This window comes from Giraffa tippelskirchi, chromosome 12 (assembly GCF_054371585.1).
Source record: "Giraffa tippelskirchi isolate mGirTip1 chromosome 12, T2T-mGirTip1v1.2.pri, whole genome shotgun sequence".
Classification (NCBI taxonomy): domain Eukaryota; kingdom Metazoa; phylum Chordata; class Mammalia; order Artiodactyla; family Giraffidae; genus Giraffa; species Giraffa tippelskirchi.
This window is the reverse complement of record NC_137286.1, coordinates 145,549,441-145,571,343: the sequence shown is the minus strand read 5'-3', so window position 1 is coordinate 145,571,343 and position 21,903 is coordinate 145,549,441. Positions and strand designations below refer to the sequence as shown.

At 41.9% G+C, this 21,903-nt stretch overlaps 2 long non-coding RNA genes across 2 annotated transcripts in view; both read right to left on the bottom strand.

Moving 5' to 3' along the window:
• Positions 1–21,903, bottom strand: part of LOC145529807 (uncharacterized) — a 373,203-nt gene that overhangs the window by 208,690 nt on the left and 142,610 nt on the right. The window lies entirely within an intron of this gene.
• Positions 894–5,624, bottom strand: LOC145529809 (uncharacterized). Its single transcript, XR_014071366.1, has 2 exons — positions 1,966–5,624; positions 894–1,040 (listed from the first exon to the last, which is right to left on the bottom strand). It is a non-coding gene; the product is annotated as an uncharacterized LOC145529809 (long non-coding RNA).

Here is a 21,903-nt window from a genome sequence, read left to right as displayed (position 1 = left end):
TAAAGGCAGAAAAAAGGGAGTGCATTAAGTATTTATATGAACCACAAAGAAAGAGTAAAAATAGATGAGATAAGGATCTAACTCACAGAGTCAGAGAAGGAAGAAAAAAGTCCAAAATGATTTATCAGCCTGGAATAAGCGGAAACCAAACTAAGAAGGAACGAAGCCCACACTGGCTTTTCTCCGTGTCCCTTCGTCCTATTTAGATGCTGCTCCACGCGCATATATTGTCTTTTTTTAATGGAATAAATATGCTTTTTACAAACAAGGGATTTTTTCCAGATTTAAAAGGTTATGATGGGGGTCTCAAAAATTAAACCACATGTCAGGAAGAAAAAACTAGAGGAATGACCTCTGGGCTCCTAGGCTGGCTTCTCCAAGGTGGTCCCGACCACCTCCCAGGCACACCTGTGAGGTCAGCACGTCCTGTCTGAGGACATCTGAGTCTCTCCCAAGCCTGTCCTGTGAGTCTCAGACATCCAGCGCTGATGACCACCGCTCTAAGACAGCCATGCGGATTCTCACTTTTTAAAATAAGGAAATTATGTTAAACTCTTCCTATTGATAATGTAGCTGCTCTATAAAGAGGTGAGCAAGTTATCACAAAAACAAGTCTAATTTTTAAATCTTTTCCTTCAGGGGCATGCTGTATACATACCCAGTGTGCACAGATACACTGTCTGTACACAGAGGTGAACTTTATACATATGAAATCTGTTTTAATAGGTAAGAAGTGGATTTATTCAGATTCAGAGAGAAGAACGGTCCAGAGTGCGGGCCGTCGCAGAGGGTGAGTGCCCACATGAAATCTTTTAACGTCAGCTTAATCCGCAGCCTGTGTTGGTGTCCTGTCTTGTTTTAGTGACAGCAGATAAAATATAATGCAAGTATTCTTTCTTTTTTCCCAGCAGGCATAGTTTAATCCTTTCATAGAAAGTCCAGTGAAAGTGTTAGTTGCTCAGTCGTATCTAACCCTTTGTGACCCCATGGACTGTAACCCAACAGGCTACTCTGTCCTTGGCATTCTCCAGGCAAGAATACTGGAGTGGGTTGCCATTCCCTTCTCCAGGAGATCCTCCTGATTCAGGGGTTGAACCCTGGTCTCCTGCATTGCAGGAGGATTTTTTACCATCTAAGCCACCAGGGAAGCCCAGGAAAGTCTGAACTGTACAAACAGAAGCACGGCAAGTCTGGTGCCAGACTGTGTGTCAGGAACTGGAACTAAAGAAGGTCAATTAGTGCTGAAGACATGAAGACCTGAAAGGATTCGTGGCATAAAAGCCGCCCAGATGGACCACTGTCCTGGAAGCTGTCACCACTCAGAGTCCATATCGAAGCTGCTTCGGGAGGTCTTTGCAGCTTCTCTGTCTCATCGTCCTGGAAGCCAGCCACACCCAGCTTCTGTTCCCTGAGTAGCAGGCAGCTTGGAGGGGAGAGAGGTGGGGACTTAAGCAGAGCCAGCCTGAAGCCTGGGGGTCAGAACCGAGGGGCCAGACAGCTGCTCCTTCAAGAGATTCCTTGGCCACAGGCTGCCAGGGAGCCCTGTCACATGACTTTCAGGCGGTGGGAACTTGGTCTTAAAAAAAAGGGACTAGCTTAGCTCTTTAAATGCCAATTATAGCTGCTGGATTCGTGTTAACATGTTAATTAGTTTGTGCAGTTTTTTTTTCACACACTCTGTGATCCCTCAGGTTTACTTAATTTACTTCACTTGGGGGAACAAAATCCAACCTGCCTTTTATCACCAGGATTTTTCTGTTGTCTCTACTTTATAGCTGTAGCTCAGATGGTAAAGAATCCATCTGCAACGCAGGAGACCCGGTTTCAATCCCTGGGTGGTGGAGATCCTCTGGAGAAGGGCATGTCAACCCACTCCAGTATTCTTGCTGGAGAATCCCCATGGACAGAGGAGCCTGGTGGGCTACAGTCCGTGGGGCCGCAAAGAGTTGGACACAGCTGAGCAACTGACACTACTACTACTACTACTACTACTATTTTATAGCGGCCCTGCTGACCATCTCAGATCTTCGGTGTAGATTCAGTTTCCTAGTGCACACACATATGGATACCTGTGAGAACGCATTTCCTGAGGTCACAGAGCTCGTGTAAGGAACAGTCATCAGAGCCTAACCCAGCGGGCACTTGGCTTTCTTCGTGGGGTCTGTAAGCACCCAGCTCACTCATGAGCTTGACTCTGAAGACAAAGAATCTGGAGGAAGCAACCAGGAGTAATAAGACATGAATCGTTTTCTCTTTCTCAAAAAAAAAAAAAAAGCGATGTAAAGCAGGGGTCCCCAGCCTCCTCCGGGATCTAATTCCTGATGATCTGTGGTGGAGCTGATGCAATAATAACAGAAATCAAGTGCACGATAAATGCTTGAATCCTCCCCAAACCACCCACCTCCCTGGTCCACAGAAACATCATCTTCCATGAAACCAGCCCCTGGCGCCAAAAAGGTTGGGGACCGCTGATAAAGAATGCAAAGTGTATCCAAGGAGGGCGACTCCTTCAGGGTCGCTTTTGGGTCTGTGTCTCTCAGTGGACGCAAAGAACAACAGGAAGGACTTCGAAGGACGGGGTTCTGAAGAATTCTGGGGTTTTCAGCTCCACGTGGACCCTATTTCTCATGCCATGGGTTATGTGCATCAACCGTGAGAGCCTTGCCTTCCCTACAAAGTATTAGGACCAAGGTTTATCAAGCAGTGGGTCACCCCTGGCGCCCGATGGCAGGCCCACCTGCAGAACACACCTGCAGCTGTCAAGGCAACCCCGCTGGAAGCAGAGGGCAGACAATCACCTCCTCTTCCTAACCAACCAGATGTCTCAGCCCTGGTATAAAACATCCACCTTTTGTTTACAAAATATTATCTATATAAAGACCAAAAAGAGGAAAATAACAGGAAAGTAAGCATTCTTAGCCCTGTCAGATAAGTGCAAAACTGGCGATTGCAAACTGGAAGGAAGCTACATGCAGGGTGACCGGGGAAATCTGCACAAGGGCGATCTATTTTCGTTTTTAAAATTCAAGCTCTGTCCCCGAAATGGGTGAAAATACCACCCAGGGTCGAGGAAGCCACATGGTCCAAATGGAAACCTCCAAGACAGAGGTTTAGGATTGTTTTTACTACCGTGTGAAATCCAAAACAAATTTAGCAGTTTGATGTACCTGGGTCTTCTGCATTGGAGGCAGGTTCTTTACCATCTGAGCCACCAAGGAAACCCATCAGAAGAGCGGCTTCACTGGTGGCTCAGTGGTAAAGAATCCCTCTGCCAATGCAGGAGACACAGGGGACCCAGGTTCGATCTCTGGATGGGGAAGATCCCATAGGGTCACAAAGACTCTGACACGACTGAGCAAGTGAACAACAACATATAGAACAGCATCATGAGAGGGTGTTAGTGGGAAAATCTAGAAAGAAGAGCTCCAGATAGAAATTGGGGAGAGCGTGAAAGCCTTTATTCCAAGGCAGCTGTCAGTGCAACACGTTCACCCACAGCTGCACTGGCAGGAGCCCGAAGTGGTCAGGTTATGGCAACTTTCCACTGAAATTCCTGCTGCTAAAGAATTGTAAGCAAACTAAATGCCACCAAGGTGATTGATGAAATAAATTATAATGGGAGTTGTTAAAAAATAATGAAATCAGAAAACATTCTTGTTTCCACATGTAAAAACAAATTACAAAACAGATCCCATTTTCAAAAAATACTGCCATTGATAGATCAGTACACAGTGACTTAAAGATAATATATGAGCACAGACAAGGAGCTGAAATAAGACAAGTCAAAACATTAGCAGGGGTTATTGACGGAGGGGTAGATTATGAATGACTGTTATTTTCCTCTTTGCATTCTTTTGTTTTTTTCTTCAAAATTTCTGAATTGAATATATACCAAATTTTATTTTTAAAATGTCTAGTATTTTTGTCCTCCCCAAACATGAAACTTCTAATTGCTGTTCCTCTTAGAAGGGATTTCTCTTATTAAAGCCAAACTTTTCACCTTCTAGTTTTCTGATGAACATTAAATTAATGTACATAATTACTGTTATACATTAATAAGCAGTTGCTTTACTGATAATAAAGAAATGGCCAATTCAATTATTTTCCACATGAGGCTTATTTTAATATTTTTATAACTTGATCTGAATAAAATTTATTAAGTGGGTATTAGTTCCTTTGAAGTTTCACAGAGAATGAATCAAATGTTTAAAGACTTTCTTCATGAACCATATTAGCACAGTCTCGTTTATACATTGAAGTGAATACTCCCTCACACATACACACACACACTTCCAAAAATTCCAGTCATTTCTAAAAACTTGTATTCAAAGTCATGAGTTTTAAAACCCTCCTGAAAGCAACATGCATGGGGAAGTAATTATTAATTTCCAACTGTTTAACATGTATTCATTCTGAAATGCTAAAGGGTTTGTAAAGTCTGTCTTAATCAGGCATGGCACCTTATTACCCAACCATAATAAATATTATGTGTAAAAGTATAAACCCAAGTGGAGTATGTAAGACACCCACAAGTGACAAGATTTTCAAAATATGCCCTGTTTAACAATTGTACAAAATGCCACAACATCAAGACGGGCTGAATCAGAACCAACGGGCTCTTGCCGGGATTCACAGGCAGTTTTGCTTTCCTCAAATATTTACTTGTTTCCATCTGCCAAGATATTTGCTCAGGGAAAAGAGTTCTTTGGAAAGGCAGCTGCAGAGAGTAAGATGCAATCTTTTATTTGGCCTACCTGTTAATATCCTAATATTCTGCGTTCTTTATCAATTTTGCTTTAATTATATATGTGAGCTGATCTCAAACGAAAAATTTCTACCTCCGCCCAGAAACCCTTTTATTTCCAATATTCCAGTTACATTGCCAGCTTCTCCTGAGTGCTTCTCCCCTATGACTCCACCTTGATTTCCTCCTATTTTTCATCCTGACACACACACAAATGGTTGTTAATATCCTTTCTAGAAACTGACTCCTACCTACAGTTCTCTTCAGTTAAGAGCCTAAAGAAAGCGGGCAGGAGTCCATAAAAACAGTCTTGAATCGTAAGGACTTCCTGTCCAAGTAGGCGTCAGAGCAGACCCGATGGCACCAAGTGAGCAGCGTGACCCGGGGCGGCTCCTAGGCTGGATAAACAGGCCTGATTAAGAGTTACACGCTGAACACTGTTCTCCGTGTTTCTGCATCTCAAGCAGTCATCTTGCCTATGCCGGAATCTCAGTTTGTTTCCCCCAGAATCAAATGAAGCTTGTGCAGAGGGTGAACATAGGAGAGTGTAGAATTTCCTTCCCTGGGTTTGGGAAACATGATAACTCTACCATGGGCCTTCCCACTGGTACCTAGAAACTGCCCTACAGGAGGAGGGACTGTCTTCCTCAGACCCAGCTGGGAGTTTTTCTTGTAGCTCCAGTGTCCTGAAGTGTTTGTCTTCAAGCTACCCTCCTTTGCTTTTTCAAACTCATCTGTAACTTGTCTCTGTGTCACAATGGAAATAGTTTGTACGCTGATGAATCCTGAATGTCACTGTGTATTTTGAAACCAGGCCCATCTATTAACAGTTCTTCCTCTTTTTCTGAGCGTCTCATTCTGGATTCTCTCCTTTGCCCGTGAGAAGCACATTCTCCCCTGAAAACAATGGGCTGTAAGTTGAGAAAAGTGAAGAATCAGCAACGGCTTCACATGAATTTAATTTCCAGTTTGGGTTCTATGTACAAAGCCTAGGACGCTCCCCTGTAGAAGATGCTTGTTCATGTTCACAGACCTGCCTCCACTTCCTCAGCTGTTCTTTCTCCTTGGTGGAAAGAAGTAATAAAATTCAGCACGAGAATTCTAGAAGGAGGTTACCAGAAATGTGTAGATTTATCATAGGGCTTCCCTGGTGGCTCACATGGTAAAGAATCCAGCTATAACGAGAGGAGACCAGGGTTCAATTCCTGGGTCGGGAAGATTCCCTGGAGGAGGGCATGGCAACCCGCTACAGCATTCTTCCTTGGAGAATCTCCATGGACAGAAAGAAGCCTGGTGGGCTGTAGTCCATGGGGTCACAAAGAGTCGGGCATGACTGAGCAACTAGGCACAGCACAGATTTATTAAAATGTCTCTTTTTTATCCTGGCTGGATGTGGGAGGGGAGACATGCTTATCCATAGCAAATGCATAAGAATGCTTTCCTCTGCTAACTTGCAGAGCTGATTAAGCCCACATTTTTATCATTCTTTAGAAAAATATACTAAAAGCATCTAAAAAAGTATGGTGATATGAAATAATCTTCCTGTGAGGGATAATCTGATAAAATTTTCCTTATTTTGACACAACATGGAAATATAAAGTAAGATTTTCTTAGATACTGATAAAAAATAGCATACAAATATTGGAATGAATGTAGTAAAACCTATAAACAAAAATAACCCTACAAGAATTTTCCATCACCGAAAGGTCAGATTCACTATAAATCCTTCATTTTAGACTCCTTAGACTCAGACTCACATTACGGAGACATTTTATTTATCATAAATAGTACATGGTATTTCTATTTGGTTAAAATCCTTTTCTCACTTTTGTGACAAAAAATTAAAATGTGTGATGCTAAAATTTAAGAAAGTATTTTCTTCTTTTAAAAATGCTGTTTCTTTAATACACATATCATGCCAACCTTTCAAATCATATGGTATGATGAATACCCCTTAAGAGCTCGTGGGAGATGTCATCATCTAGATCCAAGCATATAAGTAAGTCTTCCTCTTCAACATCTTTGCTGAGACAGCCCATTGGGGCTGCTTATGGCATCGTGTAGCTTTTAATCATTCACACAGATTCTATATCTGACCATGAAATGTTTGATAACAACTTTGATGACAATATAAACCTGTGGTTGAAATATAGAAGATATAAAGTGGAGAATCTGCTACGGTTGGTCTTTAATTAAAATCTTGCCAGCGTGAATATGTCCTGGAATAAGAAAAATCTCCCTCAAATGTAAATTGGTGCAGCCACTATGGAAAAGAGTAAGGAGGTACTTTAAAAATAAGCGCTATCAGGGCTTGCCAGATAGCTCAGTTGGTAAAGAATCTGCCTGCAATGCAGGAGACCCTGGTTTGATTTCTGGGTCAGGAAGATCCTCTGGAGAAGAGATAGGCTACCCACTCCAGTATTCTGGCCTGGAGAACTTCATGAACTGTACAGTCCGTGGGGCTGCAAAGAGTCAGACACAACTGAGCAACTTTCACTCTCACTTAAAAAAAATAAAAAAAGCATTTCCATGTGATCCAGCACCCCCACTCCTGGGTATATATCTGGAGAAAACTCTAATTTGAAAAGACACTTCACCCCAATGTTCATAGCAGCACTATTTACAAAAGGCAAGATATGGAAGCAACCTAAATGTCCATCCACAGATAAATGGATAAAGATGTAGTACATACACACAATGGGGTATTACTCAGCCTTAAAAAAAAAGAATGAACTATTGCCTTTTGCAAAAAAATGGATGCACCTAGAGATTACCATGCTAAGTGAAGTTAGTCATAGAGAGATATTCAATATCTTGTAATAACCTATAATGGAAAAGAATCTGAAAAAGAATGTATATATATGTATATATTCCCTGTTGGCTCAGATGGTAAAGAGTTTGCCTGCAATGCAGGAGATGCTGGTTCGATGCCTGGGTTGGGAAGATCCCCTGGAGAAGGGAATGGCTTCCCACTCCAGTATTCTTACCTGGAGAATCCCATGGACAGAGGAGCCTGGTGGGCTACAGTCCATGGGGTCACAAAAAGTTGGACACAGCTGAGCAACTTCACTTTCAGTTTTCAAATATATATGAATCACTTTGCTGTACACCTGAAACTAATACAATATTTTAAATCAACTGTTTTCAAAAAAAAAAAAATCCCCCTTTAAAATTAGTTTCTGTTTTCTGTATTAATAATACAGGAAGTTGAAAACTTTAAAAATTAAAAAAAAAAGTAGTGAGAGCAGAGAGAACTCAGGGCAGAAACAAGGGGCCTGGGTCCCCATCTGGACTCGGCCAGCGTGACCCCAACAAACCCCTCCCCTGCTTTGGGCCTCAGTGTTGCCCTCCAGGAATCTCTTCTAGGAGCACAAGGTCCAGGCCGGACCGAAGGGCAACAGCCAAGCTGCACGCCCAGCCGGTTCCCACTGCTGCTCATTCCCAGCCGGTTCCCACTGCTGCTCATTCCATCGGTCAGTCTTCCCCAGCCTCCAAGGGGACGTGCTGGCTGGTGAGAAAGCTGGCCCGGGAGGCAGAGCTTCAGGCAGGAGCCCAGCTGCTGACCACTGCGCTGCTCCGCCTTCCGCTTGACAGAGCGCAGGAGAAGGCGTCAGCGCCAGGGGGTGGCCTGAGTTTACAAACCAGGAGACTCACTCGTCCACCCTCCCCCGGCTCCTCATCACGTCAGGAGGCTGCCGGGAGCAGGTGGACATGGGTCAGGGCAGCGGAAAGGCTGGGTGACCAGATCCCACCATCTCACCCTGGAGTTTCAGAAGCCAGCTTTAAAAGTTCAAGTGTACAGAATGCCGGGAGGTGAGGACACTTAGAGATTCTCCCTTGCGGGATTGACCAGGGACCTGACGTAGATCTGAGAGTCGCCACGGTCATCCATGAAAGAGACGTTCAAATTCTCTTTGTCTCTGCAGTGGTTTTCACAATGCTCTAAAAGATTTACACAAAGCAAATTAAAAAAAAAATAGTAACTTAATGCGTCTCATATTTTATGAGAAATTACTGAGCAAAGGTGACAATTTCAGGTGCAAGCCCCGCAGGATAGATGTCCCACTGCAAAAGTCCCCAGAAAAGTCTCTGAACACCTGGAGTTTTCCCCACTGACTCCAGCCTGTTTCTTTCTTTTAGTTGGACTATAGGTGCTTTACAATGTTGTGTTAGTTTCAGCTATGCAGCAAAGTGAATCAGCCACATGTATACAGATATCCCCTCTTTGGGGGATTTCCTTCCCACTTAGGTCAGCCTGTTTCTTAAAGACACAAAGGCGTTCACTTTAAGAAAGGCCTAACTTGTGGTCCACCATTTTTTTTTTTTTTCATGGCCTGTACCTAAGTTCGATCCCTGGGTTGGGAAGATCCCCTGGAGAGGGGAAAGGCTCCCCACTCCAGTACTCTGGCCTAGAGAACTCCACGGACTGTATAGTCCATGGGGTCGCAAAGTGTCGGACACGACGGAGTGACTTTCACTGTCATGTCACTGTACAATCAGTGTCTAGAACGTAAGCTTCCTGTTTTCACCAATCCATGTTTCTTGTCAAAGATTTGGAAATAATAGTGCATGTGTGTGTGCTCAGTCGTGCCTGATTCTTTGCAACCCCATGGGCTCTAGCCCTCCAGCTCCTCTGCCCATGGGAATTCCTAGGCAAGAATATTGGAGTGAGTTGTCATTTCCTTCTCCAAGGGTCTTCCTGATCCAGGGATCAAACCCACGTCTCCTGAAGAATAGTGTAGATACTCTTTTTTCAAATATCTTTTGATATAAAAACTTTCATCCTAAGCTTGTCTTGTTTCATTTGTTTGAGCTGCTTATTGCTGATTAGAATAATTGCTTAAAGATCAGAGAATTGAGATACTGACAATATTGCCTTATTTTATATGTTTAGTCGTGTCCAACTCTTTGCCGCCCCATGGACTGTAGCCCTACCAGGCTTCTCTGTCCAGGGGATTTCCCAGGCAAGAATACTGGAGTGGGTAGCCATCTCCTTCTCCAGGGGATTTTTCCCAACCCAGGGATCGAACCCAGGTCTCCTGCAATGCAGGCAAATTCTTTACTATCAGAGCTATGTAGGAAAGCACGCATCCCTTTATAAAATAGACCCACTGCTCCTGAGATCTGGAGGGAATAGCTGTCTGCCTTCTGCATCACACCATGACTCTCCAAACCAGCAAACTGACCTGCACTGAGTGACACAGGGCCTGGTGACTCTTTCAAAAGAGAGCGGACTGTCAGGTGCTGTTCCCGACGGGTGACTGGGACCCAGCACCATCCTGTCAGGATGATAAATGGTATGTGCAATTCACAGCTACAGCAGATGGAAGACGGCAGCTTATTAAAATCTAAATCTGTTTCCCACACAAAAGGATAATTGTTTACTTCTTCACGAGACATGGATTTCTCATATAGGAAATTTTGGATACTCTAGTTTTAGTAACTGAGGCAACTATGCAATTAGGGCCACCTAGGCTATCATAAAATTAGGGTTGGTTCCAAATGAAGTTAAATAGAAGGCACCTATTTGTTTATGCACTGAGTTCACTCAGTGCCTGGCAGCTTCCAGGAATAGAAAGATTTACCAGAAAATATGCTGTGAAAATAAATGACATTTTTCTTTCCATCAAATACTTAAATGGTGGGCAAATAAAACTTATGGTGTGTTACCACAGCCCAAACATCTAGAGAGACTTTTAAGATGTGCTATATGATGGCCAGGAGAAGATGGGACACATTTTGGCTTTTAGAACACTTGAAAATTCATTAATCTTCAAGGGCATTCAGAAATCCAGATTTCAGAAGGTAAGTCCGTAGATGGAGAAAAGTAAAGTAAAAGCTAAAATGAACTCTGTGTATTGGCCTTAGAGTTTTATTCCAGCTGCAGTTAAACAAAATCAAGAGATTTCAGATCCAAATTCATTTATTCATTCATTTCTAATTCAGCAACTATTTCTGGAGTTGTAGTATGTGATGGTGTTGTGGAAACTTCTGGAAAGCTGTTTCATTAATATATTATTAACCCCAAAAGTCATCTTGGTTCTAGAACTCCCCCCAGTGTATTAGATGTACGTCTGATGAATCCAAATGGCATTATTAGCTCCATTAATTATTAATAGATGGCTTCCAAAATAAGCATTCATTAAAAACTCAAATTCTATGTATTATTCCGATATGTGTTGGACACTTTTCATCATCAAGATTTTACAACAATTTTGCGAAGTCACAGGTGCTATTGCCCTAGTTTACAATTAATAAAACTCTGTCTCAGATAGCAGATTCTCCAGTGTCTCACACAAGAAGGGGCAGAGCTGGGACTGGAATTAAGGTCTGATCTGCCCCCAAGTCCCTCATTTCACTGCTCTGCATTCTCTCCCAAGCAAAGGGACCTACTTCTCCATCTCGACAACATCTCTGAGTCCAACATCTCTGAGTCCACGCTGAAGAAGTGCGCTGCTTCATTTTAATGTCAGGATCGATCTTTTATTTAATGAGTTACACTTCAAGCATTTTGTTTTCAGAAAATGTAATTGTAAGTTCCTGTGGGCTTCACTGTTATCTCAGCTGGTAAAGAAGCTGCCTGCCAATGCAGAAGATGCAAAAGATGTGGGTTCGATCCCTAGGTCTGGAAGATCTCCTGGAGAAGGAAATGGCAACCCACTCCAGGAGTCTTGGTTGGAAAGTCCCATAGACAGAGGAGCCTGGCGGGCTACAGTCTGTGGAGTCGCAAAGAGTTGGACACGACTGAGCATGACTGCCCGTGAGCCAGCATTTGCCAAAACTTACAAGGGACACATGATGTTTGAAGGGACAGCAAAGGGGCATTTGATTTACCCATTCCTCTAGATTTCGTAAGCCATATTCCTGAATAATGATATCACCAATCCCCAAAACGACTCGATTATACTGTCTTCACTTTCTTAGAGGAAATTCATTACACAGGTTGAAATTTAATGTAATGTCCTGGGATTCGAGGGTCTGATATAAAATGCTTTCGTTAGAAGAATACACTCATGCAACAAATCTTCACTGAATGCTTCATTATGCCAACCCTCTGCCTGAAAACAATATTGAACAAAAGTAGATTTGGCCTCTGCTCTCACTTGCATTTGTTTAGTGCAAGATACAGATAATAATCACACACAATATTGAACAAAAGTAGATTTGGCCTCTGCTCTCACTTGCATTTGTTTAGTGCAAGATACAGATAATAATCACACACAAGCTACAAGCCTGCTTTAAAGGGGAGAAACAAGGTGCTCTGAGGGCGGATGGTGATGGGGTCTGAGTTAGACAGGAAATTCTCCTGCAAAATGATCAAAATGATTCTAAAAAGTATAAACTATTTTGAATAGTTTAGAATCCATATATGAAGCATTCTTCGTGAAATTAGGTCAATTAACAATATGTTTCACTACTTGATTGTATGGTTTTACTAGTCTTTTATCTGACAAAGACCAAATCTAATCTAATTTAATCCAATCTACTCCTTTTTTAAAAACTTACTTTCAAGCCAGAAAGAAAAACAACAATACAGTATACTAATGCATATATATGGAATTTGAAAGATGGTAACGATAACCCTATATGCGAGACAGAATAAGAGACACAGATGCATGGAACAATTTTATGGACTCTGAGGGAGAAGGTGAGGGTGGGACGTTCTGGGAGAATAGCATTGAAACATGTATATTATCATATGTGAAACAGAACACCATTCCATGTTCGATGCATGTGACAAGGGCTCAGGGCCGGGGCAATGGGATGATCCAGAAGGATGGGATGGGGAGGGAGGTGGGTGGGGGGTCCAGGAAGGGGAACACATGTAAACCCATGGCTGATTCATGTCAATGTATGGCAAAAACTATTACAATATTGTAAAGTAATTGGCCCCCAACTAAAATAAATAAATTTATAAAAAAAAATAAAAATAAAAAAATAAAAACTTACTTTCTAGAAACCCAAAGCTAAATCTACTTTCTGATATTATTCCTTTCTCTTTATTACTTTAACTTTGCTCTCTTTGTATTCTAAGTGCTCTGTTCTAGATATGCTTTCACATTTTAATATGTCTGAAACTTTTTTTGGTAAATTGATAGGTTAAAAAAAAGATTAATAAATAACATATTTTTAATTCTCCTGTTTCATTGCTGGAGTTTTGATTTATTTTATTGCAACCTTGGTTGAACAACTAGGAGCTAAAAACTCCTTTGGATGGTTGAGAAGATTTCAAAGGAGCATTAATGGGTGAGTTTGTAACAAACTCCAGGGCAGTAATATGTTGAAACTGTCAAAGTCAAAGGTCTTAAATGTCCTTTGGGAAAATATGTAAAAATTCACGGCAATCTGCCTTTCACTCTTCAAATTTTATTTATTTGTTTATTTTTTTACTGCAAGGGGTGGAATGGAGAATAAAGGACCTGTTTCTTGAACTGACAACATTCAGGGTCACCTAGAATTTGCAGTCTCAAGTGGCACTAGTAAAGAACCTGCCTGCCAACACAGGAGATGTAAGAGATGTGGGTTCAATCCCTAGGTCAGGAAGATCCCCTCAAGAAAGCCATGGCAACCCACTCCAGTATTCTTGTCTGGAGAATCCCATGGACAGAGGAGCCTGGTGGGCTACAGTCTATAGTGTTGCAAAGAGTCAGACATGACCGAAGTGACTTAACACACACATACACACACACACACACACACACACACACACACACACACAGGAGGTTCTTAGTACCGGATATTACACCTGTTGTTTGAGTTACCTTAGACACGCTTGGGGGAAACACTAGACTTGGCATCTGCCTGTTTCACCATTTAGCTCTTTTTACCAAAGGAATTTGTATTAAACACAGTTACAACCCTGTGATATTTCCCCCCATTGGTTTAGTCTTTGTTTTTAAAGCTTGGCCTTAAAAGCTTTGTGGTCTTCACAGGGTGACCTTTTGCTGCCTTTATGAAATGTGTGGTTACAGAAAAAAAATCCTTTTTCTACATGACAAAAATACTGAGGAATGTTTGCTGTACTCGGTAAATGTGCGACGTGTGTGTGCTCAGTCGTGTCCGACTCTTTACAACCCCATGGACTGTAGCCCACCAGGCTTCTCTGTCCGTGGGATTTCCCAGATAAGAACACTGGAGTGGGTTGCCATTTCCTTCTCCAAGAACTCTTCCCCACCCAGGGATTCAACCCCTGTTTCCTATGTCTCCTGCATCGGCAGGCACATTCTTTACCGCTTGGGCACTCTAACGTTCAATATCCAAATCTGCAAAACTACAAGTGAAGTTTTTAAATCCTCCTTGAGATTAAAGGTATGCCTATAAAGGTTTCCAGGTGGCACTAGTGGGAAAGAACCCGCCTGCCAATGCAGGAGACAGAAGAGACATGAGTTTGATCCCTGGGTTGGGAAGATCCCGTGGAGAAGGAAATGGCAACCCACTCCAGAATTCTTGCCTGAGAATCCTATGAGCAGAGGAGCCTGATGGGCTATAGTCCATAGGGTTGCAAAGAGTTGGACACAACTGAAGCGACTTCACAGCATAGATAAAAGTTCAAGGTCCTTAGGATAAGACTGGGAAAGCTTTGATAGCTGCAACCTGTCAAATGCCCTGTGTTCTCTTGCTGCTGTGTTAAAATTATGCTTCAGCTGTTGAGTTGAAGCACTGAGAATGTTTTCCCATTAATCCAAGGAGCAAGAAAGATGCTCTGTCAATGAAAGACTCCAACACAGGTATGATTTGCGCATCTGCACAGGGCTGTAATGGAAACATTTTAATTAAGCAAATTGCTTCTATTTCAACTAATCTTTAAAGTGTCACAAAGCAGGTGGCTACCCTCTAATCCCATTTCTGTAATGTATTTACGTGGGGGGCTATTTTGAAAAATTAACTGCTCACAATAATAAACCGAGTCACGTTGATAACTTACTCAAAGTCATTTTCTGTGCTACTACTTTATATTGTATGTACCTTTATCTTGGTTGTGAAAGTCTACAAACTGAACAGGGAAATACTTATTGTCTATTTGTTTATTAAACATTAGAAAGATGAACTGAAACCAAATCATATTCAAATTGGGAGCAATTAAGAAGTATCAATGCCTTCATTTAGTTCGGTTCAATCACTCAGTCATGTCCCACTCTTTGTGACCCCGTGGACTGCAGCACGCCAGCCTTCCCTGTCCATCACCAAATCCCAGAGCTTGCTCAAACCCATGTTCATCGAGTTGGTGATGCCATCCAACCATCTCATCCTCTGTCGTCCCCTTCTCCTTCTGCCTTCAGTCTTTCCCAGCATCAGGGTCTTTTCCAATGAGTCGGCTCTTCACATCAGGTGGTCAAAGTATTGGAGTTTCAGCTTCAGCATCGGTCCTTCCAATGAACATTCAGGGCTGATTTCCTTTAGGATTAACTGGTTTGATCTCCTTGCAGTCCAAGGGACTCTCAAGAATCTTCTCCAATGCCACAGTTCAGAAGCATCAATTCTTTGGTGCTCAGCTTTCTTTCTAGTCCAACTCTCACATCCATATCTTCATCCAATGCCTTCATTGGTCCAACATTATTCGACCATTTTAAACAAACCAATTTATACTAACTCTGAGCTGGGATTTGGGTTCAGAGTATGTACAGGAGTTTATCTTTCTAACATTAGTGGACCACAGTGGCTTTTAGGTGGGTAACCACACTCGCGAACCCTTTAGAGAATAAGACACAGGCCCTCATGCATCACCTAAATGTGCCTTCTTTCTTTTAGGTCATGTGCTTTTCCCTCTTAAATGCCACTTTTGTTTCCAACTATTTTACACACTTTATGAGCTATATATTTCAAAAGACACATAAAAAATGGTCACTAGTCTTTTCTGAGGTTAAAATTGGCCTTCCACCCAGCACATGGGACACCAGTGCCTAACCATATCCTTCTTCTGCGTCTACATCCACAATTACAGGGACTTGAAATCAATTAAAGGGAGGTTTCCAAGGTCTGCTGATCAAAGCCCAGCTCCAGTGCTAGAGATAACTTAGGTAGAGCTGCCCTCAGATAACCATCTCTCCCGTTTTTACCTTCTCTGTAATGAAGGTGTGTGCTGCTTGCGACTGTTCTCCCCCGAGGATGTCTCTGGAGGATTCGTGTTTCTCGTGTTTCAGGAAAGCTGAGCAAATTTGATGAGCTATTCTTTCTCTTAACTACTCAATCTTCGTTGAAGTGATTCTAGTATGGGACTTTCAAGCATCATGATATCATTGGTAGGGGACATTCGAGAAATGAAATTAGAGCTCCAGGGAAAGCTTGTATGAGAAAAGTAGGGGAGTTGCTCAACCGTGGACCCACTAAGAAAAAATGGACCCCAAGGGCAATGAGACAGAAGTAATAGTGCCGGGAAGAGGTGGAACTGGGGTGCACGTGAGAACAGCGCAGCACAGCCCACCTCTGGTAACTCAGAGCCTCCTGAGTCCACTTCCATTGGAAGCGTCTTGCCAAGCCTGCTGGCTCAGACGGTAAAGAATCTGCCTGCAGTGCAGGAGACCTGGATTTGATCCCTGGGTCAGGAAGATCCCCTGGAGAAGGCAATGGCAACCCACTCCAGAATTCTCGCCTGGAGAGTCCCACAGACAGTGGAACCTGGCAGGCTACAGTCCATGGGGTCAAAAAGAGTTGGACATGACTGAGCAACTAACACTTTCATACCAAGCCAACCTGAGTGCTATTCACCCCAGATGAATGAAAAATAACGCACTTGGAAAAGGATAATAGAGAGAAGTCACTAAGGAGAATAGACTCAGGCAGCTGTGGTGACAAAAAAAAAGTAAGAGGTAATAATGACAGACAAATTGTGTAGAAAGAAGCCTGGTGACAAAATGGTAAGGAGCAGTAGTAACAAACATCAAAGACGCGTCAACAGAAGCTCACTGGTGGTCTGTTTTGGAATACCCTTCCCACTGTGTTACTTTCATGCCTGTTTCTCAGACTTCCTCGCTTTAAGACATTTCCAACCACTTTTGTTTAAATGCATACTTTGGTGTCAAATCTTTTCCCCTATGGAGGATACATTTTTTTTTTAATGCTTAACCTTTCCTAAATGAGCCTTCCCAGGGAAGGCACAGAGCACTTTGGTTTGGAAGTCCTCCTTTAGACTTCACTGTTTTCAAATCAAGTACTGCCAAGTATGGCTGGGATCAAAAAGTGCCATCACAGAAATCGAAAGCTGTTTTATTTTGGTGAAAATCCGAAGAGCAAATGAAGATGTGTAAGTGAGAAAAGAGTGATTTTACCCAAAGGATGCTTTCCAGTTTATTGCCAGATGCCAATAAATACTTGTCTTGAAGTTCACTTACAGCAACCTAAGAAAAATCCAACTTTAGGCTTAGATTAAGCACCGTGAGTCCAGTTCACTAGTAACATTAAAATAAAATAATTCATATCTTAATAGTGCCCAGCATCCGCTAGTGGCTACATAAAGTTAAACAAAAGGACACTAGCCCATAAGGACCATATGATGTTAACAAACGGACAGAGAGAAAGCCTCCATTGTTATAGGAACACCGAGAGTGTGAACACTGATGCATATATGAGAAGCCCCCTTTTCTTTCTTTCTTGGTTTAATAAGTAGATTATTAATCATATCACTGAGGAAGGCTCAGAGTGCGTTCCCTCGCTGCATCGTAAGATGGACCAACAGTGGGTCCCGGGAGCAGGTGACCAGTGTTAGCTGACGGGTAGATGTGAAGTTACATATAATAGTTTTCACACAAAAATTTTAAAAGCAGAACTAAGGCAGACAACCAACAAGAGGTAGAACGAAAAGAAAATACCTCTGATGTCAAGGTCCTGTTTGAAGAAAGCAAACTGGAAAATCGAGGTAATTCTACGGGTTCTTCAAACATAAAAGCTGTGCTCTTCTGGGGAATAGCCAAGGCACTGGCCTTAGGGTCGCAGGGTGACTACATACTCTTAGTTTTCTCATTTCTGCTGAAAAATCTACCAGCCACTCTATTTCCTTCTCCATTTTCATAGTGTTCCTTGAAAAATTCCATTTAAAAGATGGAATAACAAAAGGCACATGGGATTTTGGGTGACAATCATTGAATTACAGTCTCACAGATGGAAAGATTTTAGTGCTGGTGGAGGGACCAAAACACCAAATCTAAAAAGAAGTGAGGACCCTTGGGGCTTTGGAACGTTGGAAGGAAACCTCTAGAAATAAACGTGTGTCTTTATTTAAATAAAAAGTATTGTCGGGCAAAGCTCGACCTTTGCAAAAGTCCTTCAGCAAGAGAAGTGACTCTAATTGGCATGGATGGCTCAGTTAAATGAAGGCCACGCTGACAGAAAATGGTTTTAATTATTCTTCCGAGGTCCTCTTCTGTAGGCATGTTGCCAAGTAAATATTCAAAGAGAAAACAATGCAAACACACAACTAGGATGCAAATGGCTCCCCAGGCTCCTGGTGTGTCTTAAACAAATGCTGCGGGATTTTTTGTTTCCCTTGTTTTTAAGTTTGCCACTTGTCCTCAAAAGCCATCCTAGTTTTCAAAATTCCCTTAAGGTTGAGCAGTTGAAGCTTCTCCAGCTTTATGCTGGGCTGTCTACATTTGGCTAAGTACATTTTAAAACACTTTTGTGACTTTATTGTCAACTTAAACTCTGAAGTTCAATGTCGCATGGAATGGTACAATTCTCTCAATGGGATCTATGATAGTGAGAATGCAAACAGGAACCAGAGAGGTGCTTTCTAGTGGGTTAGCATGAAAGGATGGGGAAATATAACCTCTTTCAAGGTCAAGAATGGCTATTCGGGAAATGTGCCACTTTCTATTCTTTATATTTTTTAAAAAATAAAACAGAATGACAGAAATGTTATGTATATTTGTAGACTGTGATTATTGCCAGCTGTCTTTGTCTTTGATAACGTGTCAGGGTTTGGTTCCTGTTTACCCGAGTCAAGGAAAATCAGGTTATTGTGAAGGCTACCCATGGCTGTTTACATAATGGCCCTCCTGATTCTGAAAATGAATGCTGCTTCCTGCTTCTAGAGAGAAGAAATGAGGTGTGTGGGCTTCTCACACACCAGAATAATCACAACAGGTGTGATCGATAAAGCCTTTGGTTAATGAGAAATATGATTTCTGTCTCCCTACCTGCCTTCAAACTGTATCAAGTGATTCATTGCTCTGTGAACTCACCACACATTTTTTTCTCTCTTCCTCTTTTCTGGAGTACCTTTCCTCCTCTCTCTAACTGTTGAATGTCCGTCCACCTTTAAGCCCTAATTTCAAAAGATGTTTCCTAAGTATGTCAGGGCTTCCCTTGCAGCTCAGTGGTAAAGAATCTGCCTGCCAGTGCAGGAGACATGGGTTTGATCCCTGGGTCGGGAAGACTCCCTGGAGAAGGAAGCGGCAACCCAGTCCAGGATTCTTGCTGGGAAATCCCATGGACAGAGGAGCCTGGTGGGCTACGGTCCATGGCGTCAGAAGAGTCAGACACGACTTAGGGACTAAACAACAACAAAAGTATTTCAGACAGAAGAAATGACTCCTGCTCTGTGTTTCCACAGTATTTTAGAAACTCTGTCTTTAATCAAGTATTATGTGGTTTCAGAATTAAATGTTTACACATGGATGCCAATGCTAGACCTCCCATTTCCCACAAGCAAAGTCCTTGACTTATTCATCCTCTTGTCTCAGAAACCAGTGACATATACTGACATATAGTGCTCATTCCATATCTGTTTGTTGGGCTGAATGGATGGGTGAGGGCATAAATCCATTACTCTGAATCAATGTTATTTAGTTCACCCTGTATCCAAATTACATCAAAATCATAAGATCTTCTGGGATTCTTATGCAGGAGGCAAGAAGAGACAACCTCAGACCAAAGTGAGTGGATCTAAAGGATTTCTAAATCTTCTCTAGCTCTAACATCCTATGATTTTATGATTTTTAGGCGTCTAAGAGGTAAGCCATCTCCTGTGTCCCTTTGGGCGAGTGTGATGTGGATGTGTGATGGGTGATGGAGCATCCTTTAAGCAGACTTTTATTTCACACAAGAGCTCTCTGTGCGGCACACCTCTGTCCTTCCCTCTCTGCCTCGTGCAACAAGCATCTGAAAGCACCAAACCTCCTCTGCTTTGCCTCCACTTCCCATCTCAACATGCTGATGCCAAATGGCTCATGATGACCTTTAGGCCCTGGGAGAGTCCGCGTTGGGCTGACTTTGGTCCTGTTGTTTACTACATTTTTTAGGATCATCTATAGTTTTCAAGATGAAGCACTTCACTGATATTTTCTTACTAAGCAGATTTTGCCATTTATGCAGAAGACACTAGCCCCCGAAATAGCATCTGTACAGGGAGAGGAAATTCTCTTGGAGGTAAACGCTGTACACTCTGTTAGAAGATAAGGAAGATGACCATCAACACATTCACCAGCAAAACAGGAATCTTGGAAGAGTGATGCCATACACGAGCTCCTATTAAAGCTTATTTATCCAAAAACTTCCCTACAAGAAAATGAAATTACACTCACAGTTCCAGATGACTGCTTACAGAGAGAAAAGATTTTCCTCTGTCGTGAAGGAGTATCATCTTCCCATGTGAGGATTATCTTGGTGTTCAATCATTTACTAGTTCAATACACATCTTGTTAAAAATTCTTCCATGCCAGGCTCCACACCCAGTTATGCAGCCGTTCAGGGATTATTCACAAGCCTGAGTGAAGATTCCATAAACACTGGGATCATTCAGAACAGAACCAAGCCCAAAGACAGTGTCTCCATTTCCCCATCAAGCCATGGGTCACAGCACTATAAGGACAGAACTGGCCCAGCACCAAAGTCCTTTCCCTACATTTTTTGAAAAAGTAAAATCTTATCATCCATATTTAAATATCTACCTTTTACATGAATGGATATAGCAACATTATTCATAACAGCCAAAAAGTGAGACTAACCCAAATGTCCACCAACTGAACAAAACAAAATGTGGTCTACCCATACAATTGGACATTATTCACCATACAGAGGAGTGAAGTATTGATGCTTGCTACAACATGGATACACCTTGAAAACATTTAGTGAAAGCAACCAAACACAAAAGACTTCATATTGTTTGACTCCATTTATCAGAAATGTCTGTAATAAACAAACCCACAGAAATGACATTAGTGCTTTCCTTGGTCTGGGGGATTGTGGATAGTTAGTAATTACTAATGGGTACAGAGTTCCTCTTGGGACATGACACAAATGTTCTAAAATGAAAATGGGGCTAATAGTTTCCCAACACTGTGAATGCACCCAAAACCACTGAATTTGTGTAATTTGAAAGAGTGCATCTTATGGTTAGCAAATGGTATTCTCAATAAAACTGCTGTTTTAAAAATAAAATAAATAAGTAAACATCTACCATTTGCAACCTGTATCAACAACTAGGAAATTTTTATTAGATATAGAGTTATAGTTTCTGCTTTCAAATGATTGCAATATTACAGTTATAAGAGTAATATTAAAATGGTTAAATAATAACAATGAAATAAAATGGTCGATTAATTACACAATATGAACAGGGACCGGGGGATGGGTAACTTCAGTTTTTACAAAAACGTATGTTAACTCAGATAATCCATAAATTTGAATTAGGATTCTGACTTTCATTAGTTAAAAATGCTCTAAACCTCAGCTCTTTTTATCTTTAAAACGTTCCATGCTGTTGTGAAGGTGAGAAATAAAGTGTTTAGCAGCACACCACAGGTATTTTTACAAGCTCAAAAGGCTTCATGGAGAAAACAGAATTTGAGTCCATCTTTAAAAGACGACAGAAGTTGGGTGAATGAAGTGGAGAAGGTTCTCATTTGAACAGTATCAGCAAACAGTGTCTCAGAAGCCATTCTGCTTATCTTGCTCAGAATGCAGAGGCTCAGAGATGCACCTTAATCGTGTCTAATACACTCAAAATTCATTTTCCCTGAAAATGAAGCATCACTTGGAATCTAGCAACCAAGTACAATATCAGGAATTCCCTCACCACTTTCCTGGGCTTAATAGACTAATTACTCTGGCTGAGTTTTAATCCCAGTTTAGTTGCACTCTCCATGGGCTACTTCTGTGATTCTTCACTCCAGATGTTGTGAGGATTAACCAATCAATTTGAAACACCTTGTAAAAACATGTCA